At 41.8% G+C, this 18,715-nt stretch overlaps 1 protein-coding gene across 1 annotated transcript in view; it reads left to right on the forward strand.

The window, feature by feature from the left end:
- The window catches only part of LOC122733663 (transmembrane protein 182-like), a 55,884-nt gene continuing 37,169 nt past the window's right edge, over positions 1-18,715 (forward strand). Inside the window, exons 1-3 of the mRNA XM_043974248.1 lie at positions 1-57; positions 870-912; positions 5,005-5,137. The gene's annotated coding sequence lies outside the window, so the exon portion shown is untranslated. The remainder of the gene's footprint in view (positions 58-869; positions 913-5,004; positions 5,138-18,715) is intronic.

The raw sequence follows: 18,715 nt of genomic DNA on the forward strand, positions 1-18,715 counted from the left end.
TTTGCCTTCAACAAGAGGGGCCATCAAGGCAAGCACAGAAATGTGGAATGTCCCAAGGTATGCCAATGAGTCGGGGGCCATACTGGTGGTGGGAAGGGAGAGAGGGATGGTTTCTGTTCACTAGAGAAGGGGCCCTTCCTGGAGGGAAGGGCCCTGAGCTTAGCTCAGGCAAATGGAAGGATGTTGTCCTTGAATTTGCAATAATTTAGACAAAAACTCAGAGAGTGGAAGGGAGTAGAAAGTACTGGAGAAAACAAGGATAGCATGGATCTTTTTCTTCTTTTTTCTTTTTTTTTTGGTGGGGCATTTAGGGTTAAGTGACTTGCTCAGGGTCACACAGCTAGTAAGAGTCAAGTGTCTGAGGCTGGACTTGAACTCAGGTCCTTCCTGAATCCAGTGCCAGTGCTCTATCCACTGTGCCACCTAGCTGCCCCCCTTTTTGGCTCCTTTTCTTGATTGCTTGGTAAGAACCATTCTCCTTTCCTACTGGGAGCCTGTATTCTAGCTCCAATACTGTCATAAATTAGCTAGGCCACCTTAGGCAAGTCCCTGGATGGTTACTTCCCCATTTGTAAAAGGAGGGACTAAGCTAGGGCTCCTTCTAGCCCCCAAATTCTATGTCTCAAAGAGAAAATCTTACCAATTCCAAAGGACTCTATCTTTTTTTGGTTTCCTAGGAATTTTGTTTTCTTCCAGTTACTTAAGTAGGCCATTGCCTTGGTTATTAATATTATTATTTTTTGTCATGAAGCAATTTCTTATTATGGGGCTTTGAGCATTGTACTTTTCTCAATCTGGAGGTGGTGGTGGTAGTAGTGAAAATACAAATGAATTAAGCTTAATGTGCCTTTTCATATTTTCTCTTGAAGCAGTACTTTGGGGTGTTTTCCCTCAAAATTGAAGCAGCACCAGGTGAGGAGGCTTTATTTATGAGGGTGACATGGGACCTCTTTGATTGTGAGCTTTCTCCAGCATGCCCTGCCTGTGTTTCAGGCTTGTTTCTGTGTCAGAATCTGCCAAGCAGACCTGATTCCTTACATGGTTTTCCACTGATTCATTCTGCCCCAAACTTCACCTTGTAAAAGTTATGGTTGAGATTTTAAAAAGTATATTTTTGAGGGGGGTAAAGTCCTATGAACTAGTTGAAAGTTTGGGGAAGTATTTTCCAGATGGTTTGTGGCCCTAACACAACCCTAAATCAGAATCCAGACTCAGAAACTTCTAAGTGGCTTTGTGAGAACCCATTGTTGGTGGTCTTAAAAAACCTTACAGCTGGAGGAAAACTGTTAAACGCTTGGGCTGGAGCATGGAGAATGCATTTTTGGCAGGGTTTTCATCCTTTCAAAAATGTTTCAGACGTGGTTTCATGCTAGCATTGGGCATTGTGCAGTTGTTTTGGGTCTTTGGTTTCATGGAAATCTATTTTAATGGTTAGATTCTCTGAAAAGTTCAGAGAGATTGCTCAGAAAGATTCTGACTCTCTCTCTCTCTCTCTCTCTCTCTCTCTCTCTCTCTCTCTCTCCTTCCCTCCCTCCCACCCTTCCTCCCTTCCTCCCTCCTCCTCTGTGTGTGTATATTTCTGTCTCTCCTCTCTCTGACTCTGTGTCTTTCTCTGTTTCTCTCTGTCTCTTTCTGTCTGTCTCTCTGTTTCTGTCTCTGTCTCTCTGTGTCTCTCTCCTTTCTCTTTTGATCTCCCCCCCACCTCTGTCTCTCCTCTCTCCCCTTTCTTCTCCTCTCCCTCCTTCCTCTCTTGTGACAATGGTAGTGAATGGTTATACAAAGCTCATTCAAGATACAGAATAAAAAGGCCAAGGGGAAATTGCTGTGGGCGGAATGGTAGTTGCTCCAAGAATGAGTAGATGAAAAGACACAGGAGTTACACAATCATGGACGAGCCGGAAAATAAATAATATATGAAACTGAAAACGCTCCTCTACCTGCCTGTGAAAATGAGCTGAAAGCAGAGCAAGGCAGAGGGGGGGAATTTCTGTGAAGTGTGTGTTTCCCAGCTTGAACATATGGTAGGACATAAAACCCCCCATCAAGAATCCAGTGTAACTTGGACCATATTGATGATATCTTGAACAAGGCAATGGAATTTACTTCCACGAAAGAAAAAAAAAGTATGCGTCCCCCAAAAGTGGGAGAAATTCCTTTCTCAAGAAGCTATATTCTTTCAAAAAATCACAGTTCTCAAGAAAACAAAGCACATACTTCATTAAGATGCCTGGGATACCATCTTCTTTCCTAAAGTCACACCTCACTGCTCAGTCTTCAAAGGAGCTTACCAGAAACATCCGCCAGGGAGGGGGGAGGGGAGGGGAGGGGATGGGGGATTCAGTCTTCGTTCTGGAGCTTCTTAATCACTGATGCCTTTACTTAGCAAGGATTTCTAGGGGAGAAACTATGTGAAAACAGTTCCACTGTGTGATTAGAAAAAGCTGCTGGAATGAGCCACTGTCAATGTTTTCCATCAGAGTTGTTGTGTCAGACATTGTACTGTACGCATGGCATTTGTCAGCATGGCATGTCTAGGCATGGTATATGTAAGCATCATATATGTAGTCATGGTAGACCTACAGCGTAAGCACCGTACATGTAGACATCATACATGTAGGCATGGTATATGTAAGCACTGCACATATAGCCATAGTATATGTACTGCTTTCCTTGGGGACTTTACCTCCAGAGATCCTGTGAGAAGAATCTGAGCCTCACCAGCCAGCTTGCATGCTTTTCCAGTGGGCATGTAGAGGGATAGTTTGGGGCTGAGTGGAGGGCCTCTTAAAATGTTTTTGGCCATGCTATATGAGGATTAGCTGAAGGAACCTGGGATATTTAGCCTAGAGATGAAAAAACTGGGCAGGGTTAGAGGGAGGAAGAAATAATAATTTTCTTCTAACTCCTAGCATGTTGCATGGTACATAATATGAGCCTAATAAATCCTTGTTGATTGAGAAAAATGCTTCTTTGGTTGCTATATTGCTCTTTGGGCCAAACTTTGACCTAGAGCACATGCCATCCTTTCCCCTCAATCTCTATGAGACCGTTATGCAAACTCTTTCATCTCTTTTCCCTTGTGTGACCCACAACTAAACTCTCATTTTCACTAGCTGCTTCCCTGTCTGCCATTTTGAATTGCTTTTTAAAAATAAGTAGTAATGCCATTCATGATTTTTCAATTATTTGATATTATTCCCTCTTTCAGATATCTTCATGATTGATTGAGCAATGCCCTATGTGCCTTCCAGCACTGGCATCCTCTGGGTATCTTTGGTCTGGCCCAGCTGCCTTTCTGAGTTTTGCCCATTTCAACAGCCTCATTGAGCATATAGGGGGCTATAACGTTGGAACCAAATGTAGTAACTCCTCCATCATTGATGGAAAAGGGGTTTATTATCAAAATGTTGACATATACCATTTTTTTCATATTTGTTTTGCTTCCATTTTATCCTCAAATGCTCTAGAATTATCAGACTTAATTGGGTCTTATACCAAGCTTTCTGCAGGTTGTTTCCCCTCTCTACCAATTCTCATTGACTTATGAGGGGATATAACTAACAATATTCCACTGTTCTGTAAATTTTTACAAGTGAATCAATGGACTAAAGTGACATTGCCCTTGGCTGTCATATCTCTCTGTTTGGCTTCAATGGTTTCTAGGCTCTTTTGGCCTTGTCACTGGCTAGACCTTTATAGGAAATGGTGATAGTCTGTGTTGATGTGTTCCTTTATCCTCTCTCCCTCTCTCCATCTCTTTCTCTCTTTCATCTCATCAAGAGCATGTTTAGAAAGGTTAGATTTGAACTATTTTAACTGGACACAATATATTTTCATCTTTAATCTTTCCTGTAACTTGGTGTTGATTTTGCCCTGTACTCTAACAGGTCAGCGGTCTGACTACCCAAATATCTGATTGCTAAATAATCCCCACTTTGGTAAACATTCATTTCTCCAGGATCAAATAATAGTCACAGTTTGTTTGACTTTTAAAGCTATTTGTAACCTGACTCCTGCTATTTCCAGTCTTCTTATAACTTCCATCCTCCTGGTATTCTTTGATCCAGTGCCACTGACTTCTTTGTTGTTCCTTGAATGATACACTTGCATTCATGGTGTTCTCACTGCTTGTTTCTTATGCTTAGAACTCTCGCCCTCCACATCTCTGCCTCCTGGTTTCTTGGCTTCCTTCAAGACTCAGCCAAAGCCCCACCTTTTGCAAGAAGTCTTTCCTGGTCCTCTTTAATTTTTGTGCCTTTTCTCTGAAACTATCCCCCAATTTCTCTTGTATAAATCTTGCATATGTATAGTTGTTTTCTCCTCAATTAGGCTGTGAGCTACTTGAGAGCAGGGACTGTCTTTTGCCTTTATTTGTATCTTCAGTGCTTAGCACAGTGCCAGTCACATAGTACAGGCTTTATAAAAGCTTGTTGAATTCCTGACTATTATACAGGAGACGAGAAAATAAAGAAAATCAAACCAAACTCATAAGACTTGAAAAAAATGTAGCATGGTCCATTGGGAATAGGGGGCAGAAACATTGACTTGTTCTCTTTGGTGTAGGTATACATCTCCCAGTGTGGTTCACAGCCTATCCACACCTCATTCTGGGCCATTCTTATTCATGTCATTCCAGAAATATTCCATAGAGGATCTGTGAAATGAGGAGAATAATAGCACCTATTTCCCAGGGTTATTGGCTAGCATCAAATGAGATATTTGTAAAATGCTTAGCACAGTGCCTGGCATGTAGCATACACTATAGAAATGTTGGCTATTGTTTTTAATCATCATCATTTATTTATTTATTTATTTATTTATTTATTTATTTATTTATTTATTTATTTATTTATTATTAAACTAGTGTTCTGGAAGACAATCTATGGGACTTTTCATATTAGGGGACTACCAATGCCTAGGAGAAAGGGTGCTCATTGAAAATGAAGTGGACGGTAAAAGGGCAATTTGGAGAAAACACAAACTACCTTCGCTTTCTCTCGACAGACCCCAAATCTGGATTGGTAGAATGGATGAGAGAAGCATCTGAGCTGCTCGCCCAATGAGATCAAAGAGAAATGCCAGAATTGCAAGAGAAACATGAAGAGATCTTTGAAGATGATGAGAGAATGCACCAATGGTAAGGTGAGGTTGTCCTTCCTCATTTGGCCATCCTGCTACTTTGTATCCCCTCTCACTGTCTTAAGGTCTGCAGTGAAAGCCCTGGCTGGACAGCCCAGACCAGAAGGCATTTCAGATGTGTTTGGACCTTTGCACTAATAACATTTTCCAGATTCATTTTGATGATGTGTAACCATGAAGAGTCTGGTGTCTGTTTAGAGAGTATACTTGGACTCATCTTCAGTTTCTCTGGGAAGAGACAAACTGGCATCCAAGTTTTGCTTCTCATAATGAAACAATTTGATGGTAGAATGGCTTGAATTAGCACCAAGGGCATTCAGTCTGGTCTATTGCCCATCATTAGTGGTGTGAAATTGTGTACTGGTTTCATTCCTTGTCAATCCGGTGGAGTCAGCCAAGCTTAAGGAGCCAGAGAACAGAGTATAGACATTACCATGAGCATTGGTTCTGCCCTTCAGTACTTTGGGAGTCTTGGAAAAAGTCCTAGAGGCCTTTGTTCCTTATTGTTCATAAGAAAAGAGGCAGCAAGTTGATTGCTTTTTCTGTGATTAGTACTATTAATGAATATTCAGAGAGACATCTAAGGCCATTAACCAGAGATGAGTATTTCTTGAACATTCAAGCCATGTTATAATGATAGCTCATATTTAGCTAGATCTTTACATTATTTCATTTGATCCTTACTACAACGTGTGAGGTTGGTGATATTAACAGCTTGGGAGTGTTGGACTGGAACCTAGGCTTCTCAGACTCCACCATTCTGTCAGAGGCAACTAGGTTGCATAGTAGATAGAGTACTGGGCCTGGAGTCAGAAAGACCAGAGTTTGAATTTGACCTTAGACACTAGCTCTGTGGCCCTGGGCAAGTCACTTAACATCTGTTTGCCTCAGTTTCCTCATCTGTAAAATGGGAATAAGAATAGCACCTACCTCCCAGGGGTGTGGTGAGGATTCAATGAGATAATAATCATGAAGCCCTGAGCACATAGTAGGCACTATATAATTTGTTATATGTATTTATATATTCACACATACGTACACATATACATACATACATACAAACACAACATGCTATCAGCACCTACTCTCCCATTGTTAGTGAAAAATCATTCTCCCCTGCAACCAGGACCTGAAAGGGAAGTCTCAGGAGGGGTTTCCCTCCCTCCAAGGATGTCCAGTAAAGGTGGCCAGTAGTGACATAGAAATGGAGGGTGGCAGTAGATACATCAGCTTTGGACAGGGAAGAGGAAACAACTATAGTTAACTAGCTGGATATATAAATTACTTTGCAAACCACCAATCACCCTATAAATCTGAGCTGCCGTTATCAGCCAACGCTTCCCTTCTCTGTGAAAGCTTCACGCCTCAGAGACAATTGGCATGAAGCATGCTTGGGGCCTAATCAGTTCTTCCAGCCATGTGTCTCTTCTTGGACAGGGCACAGTCTTGTCCAATGTAATCCATTCAGCTCTACCACTGGAGTGCTGGCAGGCCTGTTTGACCAAGGGAGACTGTGGCCAGCAGCACTGGGAGACCATACTGTTCTCTGAGGCAATGTCTCTACCTTGGAACCTGCTCACTGAGGTCTGGGTCCAAGGAACAGTATCTTGTCTGTGTGGCAGTGAGTAGTGGGGAAAACCTGGGGAGCTGGCCTGGGCAGGTCAGGTTCCAAGCAGGGAGTACCCGCTGATGAAATCTGGTTGTACCCTAGACCAAATGGGTTCTTATCAGAGAGGACCTCGTAAAGCCCCTATCGCTATTCTTTTCAGGATGACATGTTGAGGAGAAGTAAGAATCTTCTGGGGAGCCAGCATGGTGACATTCAACTGCTTCCATCCTTTGCCAAAAGGCTATTCAAAAAGAGGGGTTTCAGTTGCTGGGCAAACAAAAGCTCACATGTGTAAAACCAGGGTGCTGGGAGGAGGGGCATTTCCTAATTTACATCTCTGAGGTGATGAGAATGGATTTGTTCCTGAGAAAATGAACAACAGCCAGGATGCTTTGAAATGGTCGAAGAAGAGGGAGCACCTGCCCTGTTCGAGAGCTGCTTTGTAGTTATTTGTGGTTTTATTTGCACTGTTGAACAATTAACATTACTCTTTGAAGCGGAAACCCTTCTAGCTGCCCTCCTGGCTCTTCATTGGTCACGATGCCCATGTGAAGGGAGCACAAAGTGGGTCCTGTCCCTTCCATCCCACACTCAATATGTAAGTGAGGGGCCCATTCACTGTTCCTATAGTTGGAAAGTTGGAACCGTCCTTGGCATTGGTGCTTCTGATTTTCTTGGCATTTTCATGTTAGAATAGCTTTCTAGACTTGTGCTGATGGTTGGTTCTGGGTAGTATCTCATTGGTAAGGAGCTTGGAAGGGTTATCCAGGCCAGGCATCTCTCTGACCCATCCCTAGCACGGGGCCATCTAGTCTGCTTGATCACCTGCAGAGATGGTGCACCTACTACCTCCCAAAGTGGCCCATTCTACTTGTAGCTCTAATTGATGCCAAGTTCTATCTTATACCTGTCTCTTTGCACTCTCTACCCATTGGTCCTAGTTCGATTTAATAAACATTTATTCAATACTTACAGTATGCAATACACTGTGCTGAGTGCTGAGGCTGCAAAGCCAGGAATGAAAGTCCCTGCCCTTGAGGAATTTATATTCCATTTTGGAAATATAAGATGCCCATAGCTAAGAAAATATAGAATGTGGCCAAGTTCTTCAGGTCTTTTTCTTTTTCTTTTTCTTTTTTTTTTGGTGAGGCAATTGGGGTTAAGTGACTTGCCCAGGGTCACACAGCTAGTAAGTGTTAAGTGTCTGAGGCAGGATTTGAACTCAGGTCCTACTAACTCCAGGGCCGGTGCTCTATCTACTGCTCCACCTAGCTGCCCCTTCTTCAAGTCTTTTTCAATGTAAAGCATCATATTTTGTGTGTATGTTTGTGTATGTGTATGTGTGTATAAACAACTATACCAGAAGATGTATAATATTTATACACATATGTGTATATATGTATATATGCATATATACATGTGTGTGTGTATATATATATATATATAAATACCTGTGGGCTGAGGGGGAATAGGCTGAACCCACCTACTTCCCCTCCCCCCACATCTTTGGCCTGACTCAGGCCTCTAAGCCCAATTCCTGGAGTTGCTGTCCATGGTGGCCACCCTCACATCATAGCCATCAACTTTACCAGCCTGGTCCCCATGGGAGCCAGGGTGTACACTCAACATTCCCTGAGGCTACTGGAACTAGTTATTATAGTATTCATGTATTTCTCAACCATTTAACACGGATTAAACTGTGCTACCACTTGCATTTGGCTCCTAACTTGTTTATGTGTCACTAACAAAGTTTTTGAATGTTGTGCCCCTGACCCCATTTTTCCCATAAGTCCTACAGCATGATTTGCTCAGTGATTTTTAGGAACCCATTTGTCAAGTTATAACAAGAGTATTGCAGGTGAAGAGAGGTGTATAAGGAAAGGCCTTGTTTTGAGGTGGCCTTTGAGATGTGCTTTAAAGGAAGCTAGGGACTCTCCTAGGAGGAGGTGACAAGGGAGGGCATGCTGGGCTTGAAGGAGATACGGTTTCCCAGAAAGTGGTTCCTAGAATAGAATCCAATCCTCTAGGTATGGTCTGAACTGGGAAGAGTACCGTAGGATGTTCATATTCCTCATAATTAACACAGCGTTTCTGTTAATGCCCCCTAAGAGCTCGAGAGCTCTTTTGGTGCCACATCACCCTGTTGACTCACATTGAGCTTGCATTCCACCATAACTCTCAAATCTTTTTCACAAGAGCTATTGTCGAGCCATGTACATGTGAAGGTCCCATTGTACATCTGTGAAGTTTATTGAGTATAGAATCATAGAAAAGAGTGCTGGACTTGGCATCAGAAAGACCTGGGTTCTAGTTGCATCTCAAAGAATTCTCTGTCTCCTTTTCTGGATATTCCTTCAGCTCACACCCTCTAACCACAGACGCCCCTCAGTGTTCTGTCCTGGGTCTTCGGCTCTTCTCCATCTATACTACTCCACTTGATCATCTCATCAGTTTCCATAGATTTAATTACTATCGTTATGCTGCTAATTCTCAAATCTAGCTTTCCTATTCCAATTTTTCTGCTGATTCCTAAACTCACACCTGCAGCTGCCTCTCAGACGTCTCGAACTAGATGTCCAGTAGAATCTTATACTCATCGTGTTCAACATGGAACTCATTAACTTTCCCCCAAACTCTCCTCCTCTACTACCTCCTCCATTACTGTAGAGGGCAACAGCATCCTTCCAGTCTCTCAGGCTGTCATCCTGGACTCCTCAGTATCTTTCACCTCCCCACCCTCTATCCAATCTGTTGCCAATGCCTGTCGATTTCACCTTTGTGACATCTCTCAAATAAGCCCCTCTCTCTTCTCTGATGATGCCACTGCCATGGTGCAGGCCCTCATCACCTCATGTATGGGTTATTGCAATAGCTGTTGGTGGGTTGGCCTGCCTCAAATCTCTCTTCACTCTAGTCCTTTTTCCATTCAACCACCAAAGTGATTTTCCTAAAGCATATGTCTGATTATGTCACCCCCTATTCAAGAAATGCTGATGGCTCCCTATCACCTCCAAACTCTCTGTTTGGCATTCAAAGCTCTTTATAACCTAACCAACTACTTTTCCAGTCTTCTTATACCTCACTCCCTGACACACATGCTATTCAATCCAGTGACACTGGCTTCCTGGCTGTTGTATGAACAAGACACTCCATCTCTCAGCTCTAGACTTTGCCTCTGACTATATCCAGGCCTGGAATGCTTTTTCTCTTTCTCCCTCTCTCTCTCTACTGGCTTGCTGGCTTCCTTTAAGTCTCACCTAAAATCCCATCTTCTATAGAAAGCCTTTCCCAAACTCCCTTAATTCAAGTGCTTTCCCTTTCTTACTTATTTCCCATTTGTCTTGTGTATAGCCTGTTTGTCCATATTTGTTTGCTTATTGTCTCTCCCATTAGACTGTATGCCCTTTGAGGACAGGAACTGTCTTTTGTCTCTTTTTTGTATCCTCAGCACTTAGTACAGTGCCTGGCACAGAGCAGGTGCTTAATAAATGTTTATTGACTATTGGCTAGATTCTAACTCCCTCACACATTGTTAGCTCTCCCTTTCACTTTAGTCTCATCTGCAAATTCAACAAGCTTGCTATCTATTGGTTTCCTTTTCTGTAAAATAAAGGGAATTGACTAAGACTATCTTTGAGAAATTCCTTTCTGACTGTGCTGCTGAAAAAGGGAGAATCACAAAAGAGAGGTTTTGACTCGACCTTGCATTCCTTTTGGCCAAATCTAAGCTTGGAGCCGGTTTTTGCTGCACAGTCGAGCTGGGGCCAGGTTGCCACCCACCGCACTGTCAGAAAGGCAGCCAGGAGCGAATCCCCTCTATGGCATACATGCAAAGAACCGTGCTCACACCATCACTGCCTAGGAAATGAGCAGTGCTCATATGGAACGTGATGGAGAGAGTGCGGCAGAACTTTTTCCCTTTAATTAAAGACAACATTATTATTTAAATTAAGTGCTTTAAATTAGGGTTTAATAGGATGCTTCTCAGCTACATACAAATGGACGTAAATGGCTCTCATTTTCCCAAACTTGCACTAGGAAGTACCTCTCACCAGCTCTAATGTTTGGGAACTTCTTCTGGACATCAAACTTCTGACCTCTCCAAGGGCTGCGGAGGAACAGCCAGATGCTAAGGGCAAGGAACCTCCCTTCTCTGTAAAGGCAGTTGTTGGGGAGGGCATAGACATTAATTGTTGTATGGGGCCACAGCAGGAGCTAAAAAGAGTGCCAGGCATTTCTCTTGCTTCCATAGAGACAGCTACACAACCCTTCATCACAGGATGGTGCTTATGAAGATAATTGTGAGAATGGACAGCAGTGCTTTCAGTCTCTACAGAAAAAAATACTGCTTAATAACAGGAGGTACAAATAGTTTCCAAAGACAATTTTTTATTGATTCTGCCCAGAGAACCAGTACAAAGAGTGCTAGGTTTACAGCCAGAGGACCTGGGTTCAGATCCTCTTTCTGCCATACCTATGTGACCTTGGGAAAGTCACTTAACTTTGCTAGATCTTGGTTTCTACCTCCATCTCCATAAAATGAGGAAATAAGACCAGATGACCTTTAAGGTCACCTTCAGCTCTAAGTTTATGACCCCAGGAGCAAAGAGAGCAGTGTGTGTGAGGTGAGATGTACCATTCATCCGAGGAGTGTTCATGGCTTTGCTGCTGTTCACTGGCTGCCATAGAAGAGAACAATTGTTTGTCATGCCGCTGTTAGTGCATTCACCACATGTAATAGCCCCTCCCCCACTCTTCTAAGTGACCTGTCAGAGGACCTGAGTTCAAGTTTGGACTCTGCTCATTATATGTGTGGCCTTTGGAAAGTCACTTTCCCTGTCATAGTCATCAATAAATGAAGGCCTTGACCTGTTTGGCCTCGAAGGTCCCTTCCAGATTTGGCATTCTGGGCATCCTTGATTTTTATGACCTTCAGTTTTGTCAGCTATAAAACCGACTAAGAATCCTTTTACTTCCTTTTTCTTAGCATTATGAGGCTTTACAAATTATAAAATGTCCCATGAACATGATCTGTTCATGGAGAAGGAACACATATGAGAGATGTTATAAAAGTAGAATTGACTAGATTTGCCAAATAATTTCATATGGGAGGTGAGAGTGAGAAGTTGAGGATGATGCCTATACTTTGGTGCTTAATGACTCCATTATGTAAAGTTTATCTGTGATTTCTTGTCAAGAACAGAGTCCTAAATCGATTTTGGAAAACTTTCAAATGGATGGTCATTGTCATAATTCACTACTTTGATGGGGCAGATGACATTCTGGCCATGCCTTGCTAGCCTATGCACTTCTTGGCCACATTCTCCCAGGATTCCTCCATAGGTGGTCCACCCAGATGTTCTTAGCCTGGAATCAGTGTACTTACAAAAACTTTGATAACTATATTTCAAGCTAATTGGTTTCCTTTGTACTCCTCTGTATTTCATTTTGTGCACTTAAGAACATGATTCTGAGAAGGGGTCCATAGGTTTTACCAAACTGCCAAAGGGAACCATGACACAAAAATGGTTAGCAATCTCTGAACTAGATTATTTAACATTCTGTGGATTAGAAGGTGGGATTTTAGTTGATATTTGAAGTAAGACAGGGAAGTGAGAAAGGAGAGGTGAGGAGGGAGAGCATTCCAGGCATGGGGAACAGCCAATGAAAAGACACAGTTGAGACATGGAGTGTGTTGTGGGAAAAACAGCAAGGGAGGGGAGGAAGATGGTAACAAGACAAGGAAAGTGGGGAGGGGCCAGGTTATTAAGAGCCTTCAAATCTGACAGTTTATATTTTATCTTGGAAGTGATAGGAAGCCATGGAAGCTTATTGGGTAGGGGGTGACATGGTCAGACATGTTCTAGGAAGATGATTTTCATAGTTTATTGGAGGATGGACTGGAATGGGGAGAGACATGAGACAAGGAGATAAAAAAGTAGCCTATTAAAATAGTCCAGGCATGAGGTGATGAGATCCTGCACGGTTGTGGCAGCTGTTGTCAGAGAAGAGAAGGGGCATAGATGAGACCTTTATAAAGGTAGAATTGACTGGATTAGAAAAATGATTTCACATGGTGGGTGAGAGAGAGTGAGGAGTTGAAAATGACACCTAGGTTGTGAGCCCGAGTGACTAGGAGGACAGTGTTACCCTCAGCAGTCATCGGGAAGTTAGGAAGAGAGGAGAGCTTTGGGGGAAAGATAATGAATTCCATTTCGGACACGTTGAGTTTAAGATACCTATGGGACATCTAGTTCCACATGTCTAATAGGCAGCTGCAGATGGGAGACTAGAAGTCAGGAGACAGATTAGGGCTGGATAAATAGATCTGACAATCGTCTGCATAGACTTGATAATCGAATCCATGGAAACTGATGAAATCACCAAATATATAATATAGAGAGAGAAGAGAAGAAGGACCAAGACAGAGGTTCAGGAGGTACCTGTAATTATCCTGAGTGAATTGGATGAAGATTCACAAGGGAGACTAAGAAGGAGGGATCACAAAGGTAGGAGAAGAACCAGGAGATATCGCCCTTACAAAAGCTAGAGAGAAGAGAGCAGCCAGGAGAAGAGAGTGATCAATAGCATAAGGCTGCAGAGATCTTTGTAACTAAGGATGAGGATTGAGAAAAGGCAATTAGATTTGGCAATTAAGAGATCATAGGTAACTTTTGAAAGAGCAATTAGATTCGAATAATGAAGTTAGAAGCCATACTGCAGAAAGAACTTAGAAGTCAAAGGAAGTAGAGCCACTGATTGTAGATGGTTTTATCAAGGATTTTAGCCATAAAAGGAAGGAGAGCTATAGGATGACACCTAGCAGGTAGGGATTTAAGGGTGTGGGAGACATGGGACTGTTTATAGGCAGCAGGGAAGCATTAAGTAGATAGGGACAAATTGAATATTAGTTAGAGAGTGGGGTAGAAAGAGGAAGCAATCTGCTGGAGAAGATAGGCTGTAATGGGATCAACGGCTCTTATAGAGTGGTTCTCCTTGGTCAAGAGAAGGGATACCTCTTTATGTGAAATAAGATAAAAGGGGAAATAGTAGGGGAAGAGATCCGAGTGATATGGGATGAAGGGGAGGGGAGAAGAGAGAACTCTTAGTGAATGGCCTCAGTTTGCTATGTCTCTCCTCCGAGCAAGAAGATCAAGCATTTACTAGTTAAGATGGTTTCTGGGCTCCTTTGGCTTCCTTATTGTAGTCACTTTTACATCATTTCAACTTCTCTAAGAAATTAGTGTCTTGACTGTTATCCATTTCCTTTTTTTAGAGTTAACAACTTGTTTTAATCATTTGGGTTAGAGCTATTACAAGTCTATATAGTATCTTCTCATCCTTACCAATTCTTCTAATCTGGTGTTGATTATTTACTTTTGCTTTACCTAGTAGATAGTCAGACTTACCATCCCATCAATAACCTGTCATTTACTATCTACTAAGATAGTGTACATTTCATTTTTGATACCGTTTAGTGCTCTCCATGTCCAGTACCTTCCAACTATTTTTAAAGAAAGTATTATGATATACAGGAATGAGGCTTCTCAATGACCTAATCATGTGGCTTCTTTCATTTTTTGATACCAAACATACAAGCCACACATTGAAGTCGCTGAGTATTGAGGCATTTGCTGACATCATTTAGAGGGTCTTGTCACATTCTTGGTAGAAATGTTTTACTTCATCATGTACAACTGGTGTTGGCAGATAAATTACAATTATGTTCAAAGTGGCTTTTTGTCATGTCCACATAAGCAGTAGTTGACAAATTAATTTTTGTAGGATCACAGATTTAGGGACAGTAGTGTCCTTAGAAATAATTTACTGTATATAGTCCATCTGTTTGTTTTACAGAGGAGGAAACTGAGGCACAGAGAGGTTGAGTGAGTTACTTGAGGCCACAGAACTAGTAAGTGTTAGAACTAGGATTTGAACCTAGATCTTCATGCTCCAAATCCAGGGCTTTTTTTAAAAACTAAATCAGATAAGAGAAAACTGACTCTCTTGCAACTATCCAAGTCAGACTCTGATCATTCGAGAAGAGGCTTTAAGTTAAGGCCTACCTTTTGTTAAATATTTAGGATTTCAGACCTCAGCTGTCACCATCAAACTTTATCAGTGAAATAGGCCTTGGACATAAAAGTGGAGTGAAATCAGATCTGACTGGCTAATTCTCCACAGGCTGCCAGCTACTCAATCCTCACAATCTTATTTTAGTCACCAGCTCTTTGTCACTGATGTAGCTTCTTTTTATAAAGACTGATTAGCACACTCAGCTGCTAACACAAGCCACCCAAGGCAAGGCCTTTGTGTCCTATTGATAGATGTACTTTCATGTGTCAAAATCGAAGTGTTGGGCCCAAGAACAGTAAAACCTGGAGCCTGGTGAGGTCTTGGGTAATTGGGAAGCCTCTGGTGTAGAAGCTCCAAAGGCAAAGAAGGCAGTGCCCAGGAAAGGCCCCTCTCTGCTTGCTGACAGGGGTGAGCTTTTAGACAAGCAACAGAAAACCTGTCTCTTATCCTCCCTAGGCCTCTTGGCCACACCCTAGTGGGAAGCTCTGCCAAGCTATGGTGATCTGGGGCCATGTCTCCTTTTTAATGGAGCTTTTGCAGCTGACTCTCAGGTTTCTGGGAGGGGAGAATTCCTTTGCTGATATGAACAGGTGGGGCAGTTAGGGGGGAAATCTCTGAAGGGCAGCTGACTGGGAAGGAATGCCCTCTCTTTCCATTGCCCCCTTCTCTGTTGCCTAGTCCATCAAGATCTGCCTTATCTGTGCTCCCACTGTGTTTACCCCACTCTCTTCTCATCCTTACCAATTCTTCTAATCTTTTATGTCTCCTTCTATCATTGTTATAAAAAATCAGACTCTCAAAGCTAGAAGAGATGCAACCGGGACCCTCTATCACAGCCTCTCCAAGCAGCCACCCAGCCCCTTCCTGAAGCTTCCCAGTGAGACAACTTTCCTTGCCAGGCAGCTCACTCCCTCTCCTTTGAGACTCTCCAAAGAGTTAGGAGGTTATTCTTGACATCAAGCCTAAATGGGCTTTTTGGCCCAGCCTCCAACCACTGTTTCTGGTTCTATCTTCAGGGGCCAAGTATAACAAAGCTAATCTCTCCTTTGAAAAATGGCCTTTCAGGTACATGGAGACCTCTGTCATATGGCCCCTAAGTTTACTCTTCACCAGGCTAAACAGCCCCTGATACTTTTAACCAATCCTCGTATAGCGTGGTCACTCTCCTCTGGATAGGTTCTGAAACATCTGTGTGCTCCTAATCACCAAGGGATGGATATTCAACAGATGCTCATTGCCTGAATCAAGAAAGGGGTTTCTTTCACAAACCTCATCGGCCACTCCAGCCCAGAGGTGTCTTTCCTGTTTCTATACCAGCTAAGTGCTGTGTGTGCTATACAACTCAACCCTTGAGCATAGGTGGTCTGTTTTGTCCTCAGTTTTATGGGTAGTCTTCATTTTCCCTAGTAGACTGTAAGATCTGTGAAACCAAGAATTGTCTTAGAGTTCTGACTCCCTTTGTCTCTGCTTCCCCAGCCTTGGATATATTTGGATTAAGGCCTGTACTTCTTATTTCATTAGTAAAAGGAACTCCTAAATGAGGCACATCTCTTTACCAGTGGGGGTTGGTCTACAACTGTTGCTTATGTCTTAGAGACTTGTCTAAAACAATTGTTCCCAAACTTTTTGGTTTCAGGATCCTTTTATACTCCTAAAAATGACCGAGGACCTGTCCACCCCCTCCCCCTGCAAAGAGCTTTTGTTAATATGGATTACACCTATCAGTATTTACCATATTAGAAATTAAAATGTCAGTATTATTATAGAAATATTTTTGACCTCACAAAACACCTGGAAGGGTCTTAGGGAATCCTTTTGGGTCTCCAGACTTCACTTTTTAAAGAGTTACTGCCCTAGAACAATTTCGGGTTAAATGGCTTGGCCAAATCTACACTGAAATTGGTATTTGAACCAAGGTTGTCCTGGCACCAGGGTCAACTCTCTACTATGCTGAGCTGTCCCTTTAACTGGTGCTCAGTAACCATGTGTTTCTTCTTTGCTTGGCACTTTCAATCCTCATGTTCTAGTGGATACCCTGAGGGTTTTCCTTCCTCTTGTTCTTGCCCTTTCTTATATTTTAATGATCCCATATTTTCCATCCTTTCTTTTTGTAATTATTTTTCCCAATTAACAAACATTTATTTTTTCTCTTTCCCACTCCCACACCTCTGGAAAACAAAAGAAAAACAAAATCTTTATAACAAAATGCATAACCAAGGAAAACATATTCCCACATAGGCCATTTCCAAAAATATTTTTCTCATTCCACATAAAGAGTCTATCACCTATGAAGAAATCAAAGCTATCTATTGCTATATGAAAAAAATGCTCTAAATCACTATTGATTAGAGAAATGCAAATTAAAAACAACTCTGAGGAACCACCTGACACCTATCAGATTGGCTAATATGACAAAAAAGGACCATAGTAAATGTTAGAGAAGCTGTGGAAAAATTGGAACACTAATGCATTGTTGATGGAGCTGTGAACTGATCCAACCATTTTGGAGAGCAATTTGGAATTATGCCCAAAGTGCTATAAAGCTGTACATACCCTTTTACCCAGCAATACCACTATTAGGTCTTTTTCCCAAAGATATCATAAAAAGTGAAAAGGACCCACATGTACAAAAATATTTATAGCTGCTCTTTTGTGGTGGCAAGGAATTGGAAACTGAGGGGTTGCCCATCAATTGGAGAATGGCTAAACAAGTTGTGGTATATGAATGTGATGGAATACTACTGTGCTGTAAGAAACGATGAGCAGGCAGATTTCAGAGAAACCTGGAAGGACTTGCATGAACTGATGCTGAGTGAGATGAGCAAAACCAGGAGAACATTGTACACAGTATCAACAACATTGTATGTTGATCAGCTGTGATAGACTTGATTCTTCTTAGCAATACAATGGTCCAAGATAGTTCCAAAGGATTCATGATGGAAAATGCTCTCCAAATTCAGAAAAACAGAACTGTGGAATCTGGATACAAATTGAACCATACTATTTCTACTTTTTTTGTTTTTCTTTTTTGAGGTTCCTTTTTGCTCTGATTCTTCTTGCACAACATGACTAATGCATAAATATGTTATGATGTGATTGTACATATATAACCTATATCAGATTACTTGCTGTCTTGGGAAGGGCAGAGGGAGAAAAATTTGGAACTAGAAATCTTATAAAAACAAATGTTGAAAACTATCTCCACATGTAACTAGAAAATAATAAAATACTTTTATGGAAAAAAGAGTCTATCACCTATTTGTCATGGGTGGGTAATATTCTTCATTAGTACATCAAGTTAGTTTCTCTGTCTCAAGCCTCTTCATACTCTAGTCCATACTCCATTCAGCTGCCAAATGATCTCCCCAAAGTGCAGGTCTGAACCTGTCATCCTTGTATTCCAGAAACATTCCAGTGCTTCCCTATCACCTTCAGGATCAGATCCAAACCCCTCTTTGGCATTCAAAGCCCTTCATAACCTAGTCTGATTTTACCTTTTCAGTCTCCTTATATCTAACTCACCCTCACATATACTTGATTCTAGTGATATTAGCTTCCTTACTGTTCCTTCCACAAGACACCTTATCTCCTGGTTCTTTCCCATGCTTGGCTCTTTCTCATACCTATAATTCTCTCCTCCTCATCTCCACCTCCTGGTTTTCCTGGCTTCCTTCAAGCACCAACTAAACAGGATGCCTATCTTGATTGCCCTTAATGCTAGTGCCTTCCCTCTATTGGTGATCCCCAATCTATCATATATAGATAGATAGTAATAGATACAGATATAGATATAGATAGATAGATACATATATATATCATATACACACATATAGGATATATGTATGTATATGATATATACATATATATAGGATATATGTATATGTGTGTGTA

Source organism: Dromiciops gliroides, chromosome X, assembly GCF_019393635.1.
Source record: "Dromiciops gliroides isolate mDroGli1 chromosome X, mDroGli1.pri, whole genome shotgun sequence".
NCBI classification, from domain to species: Eukaryota; Metazoa; Chordata; class Mammalia; order Microbiotheria; family Microbiotheriidae; genus Dromiciops; species Dromiciops gliroides.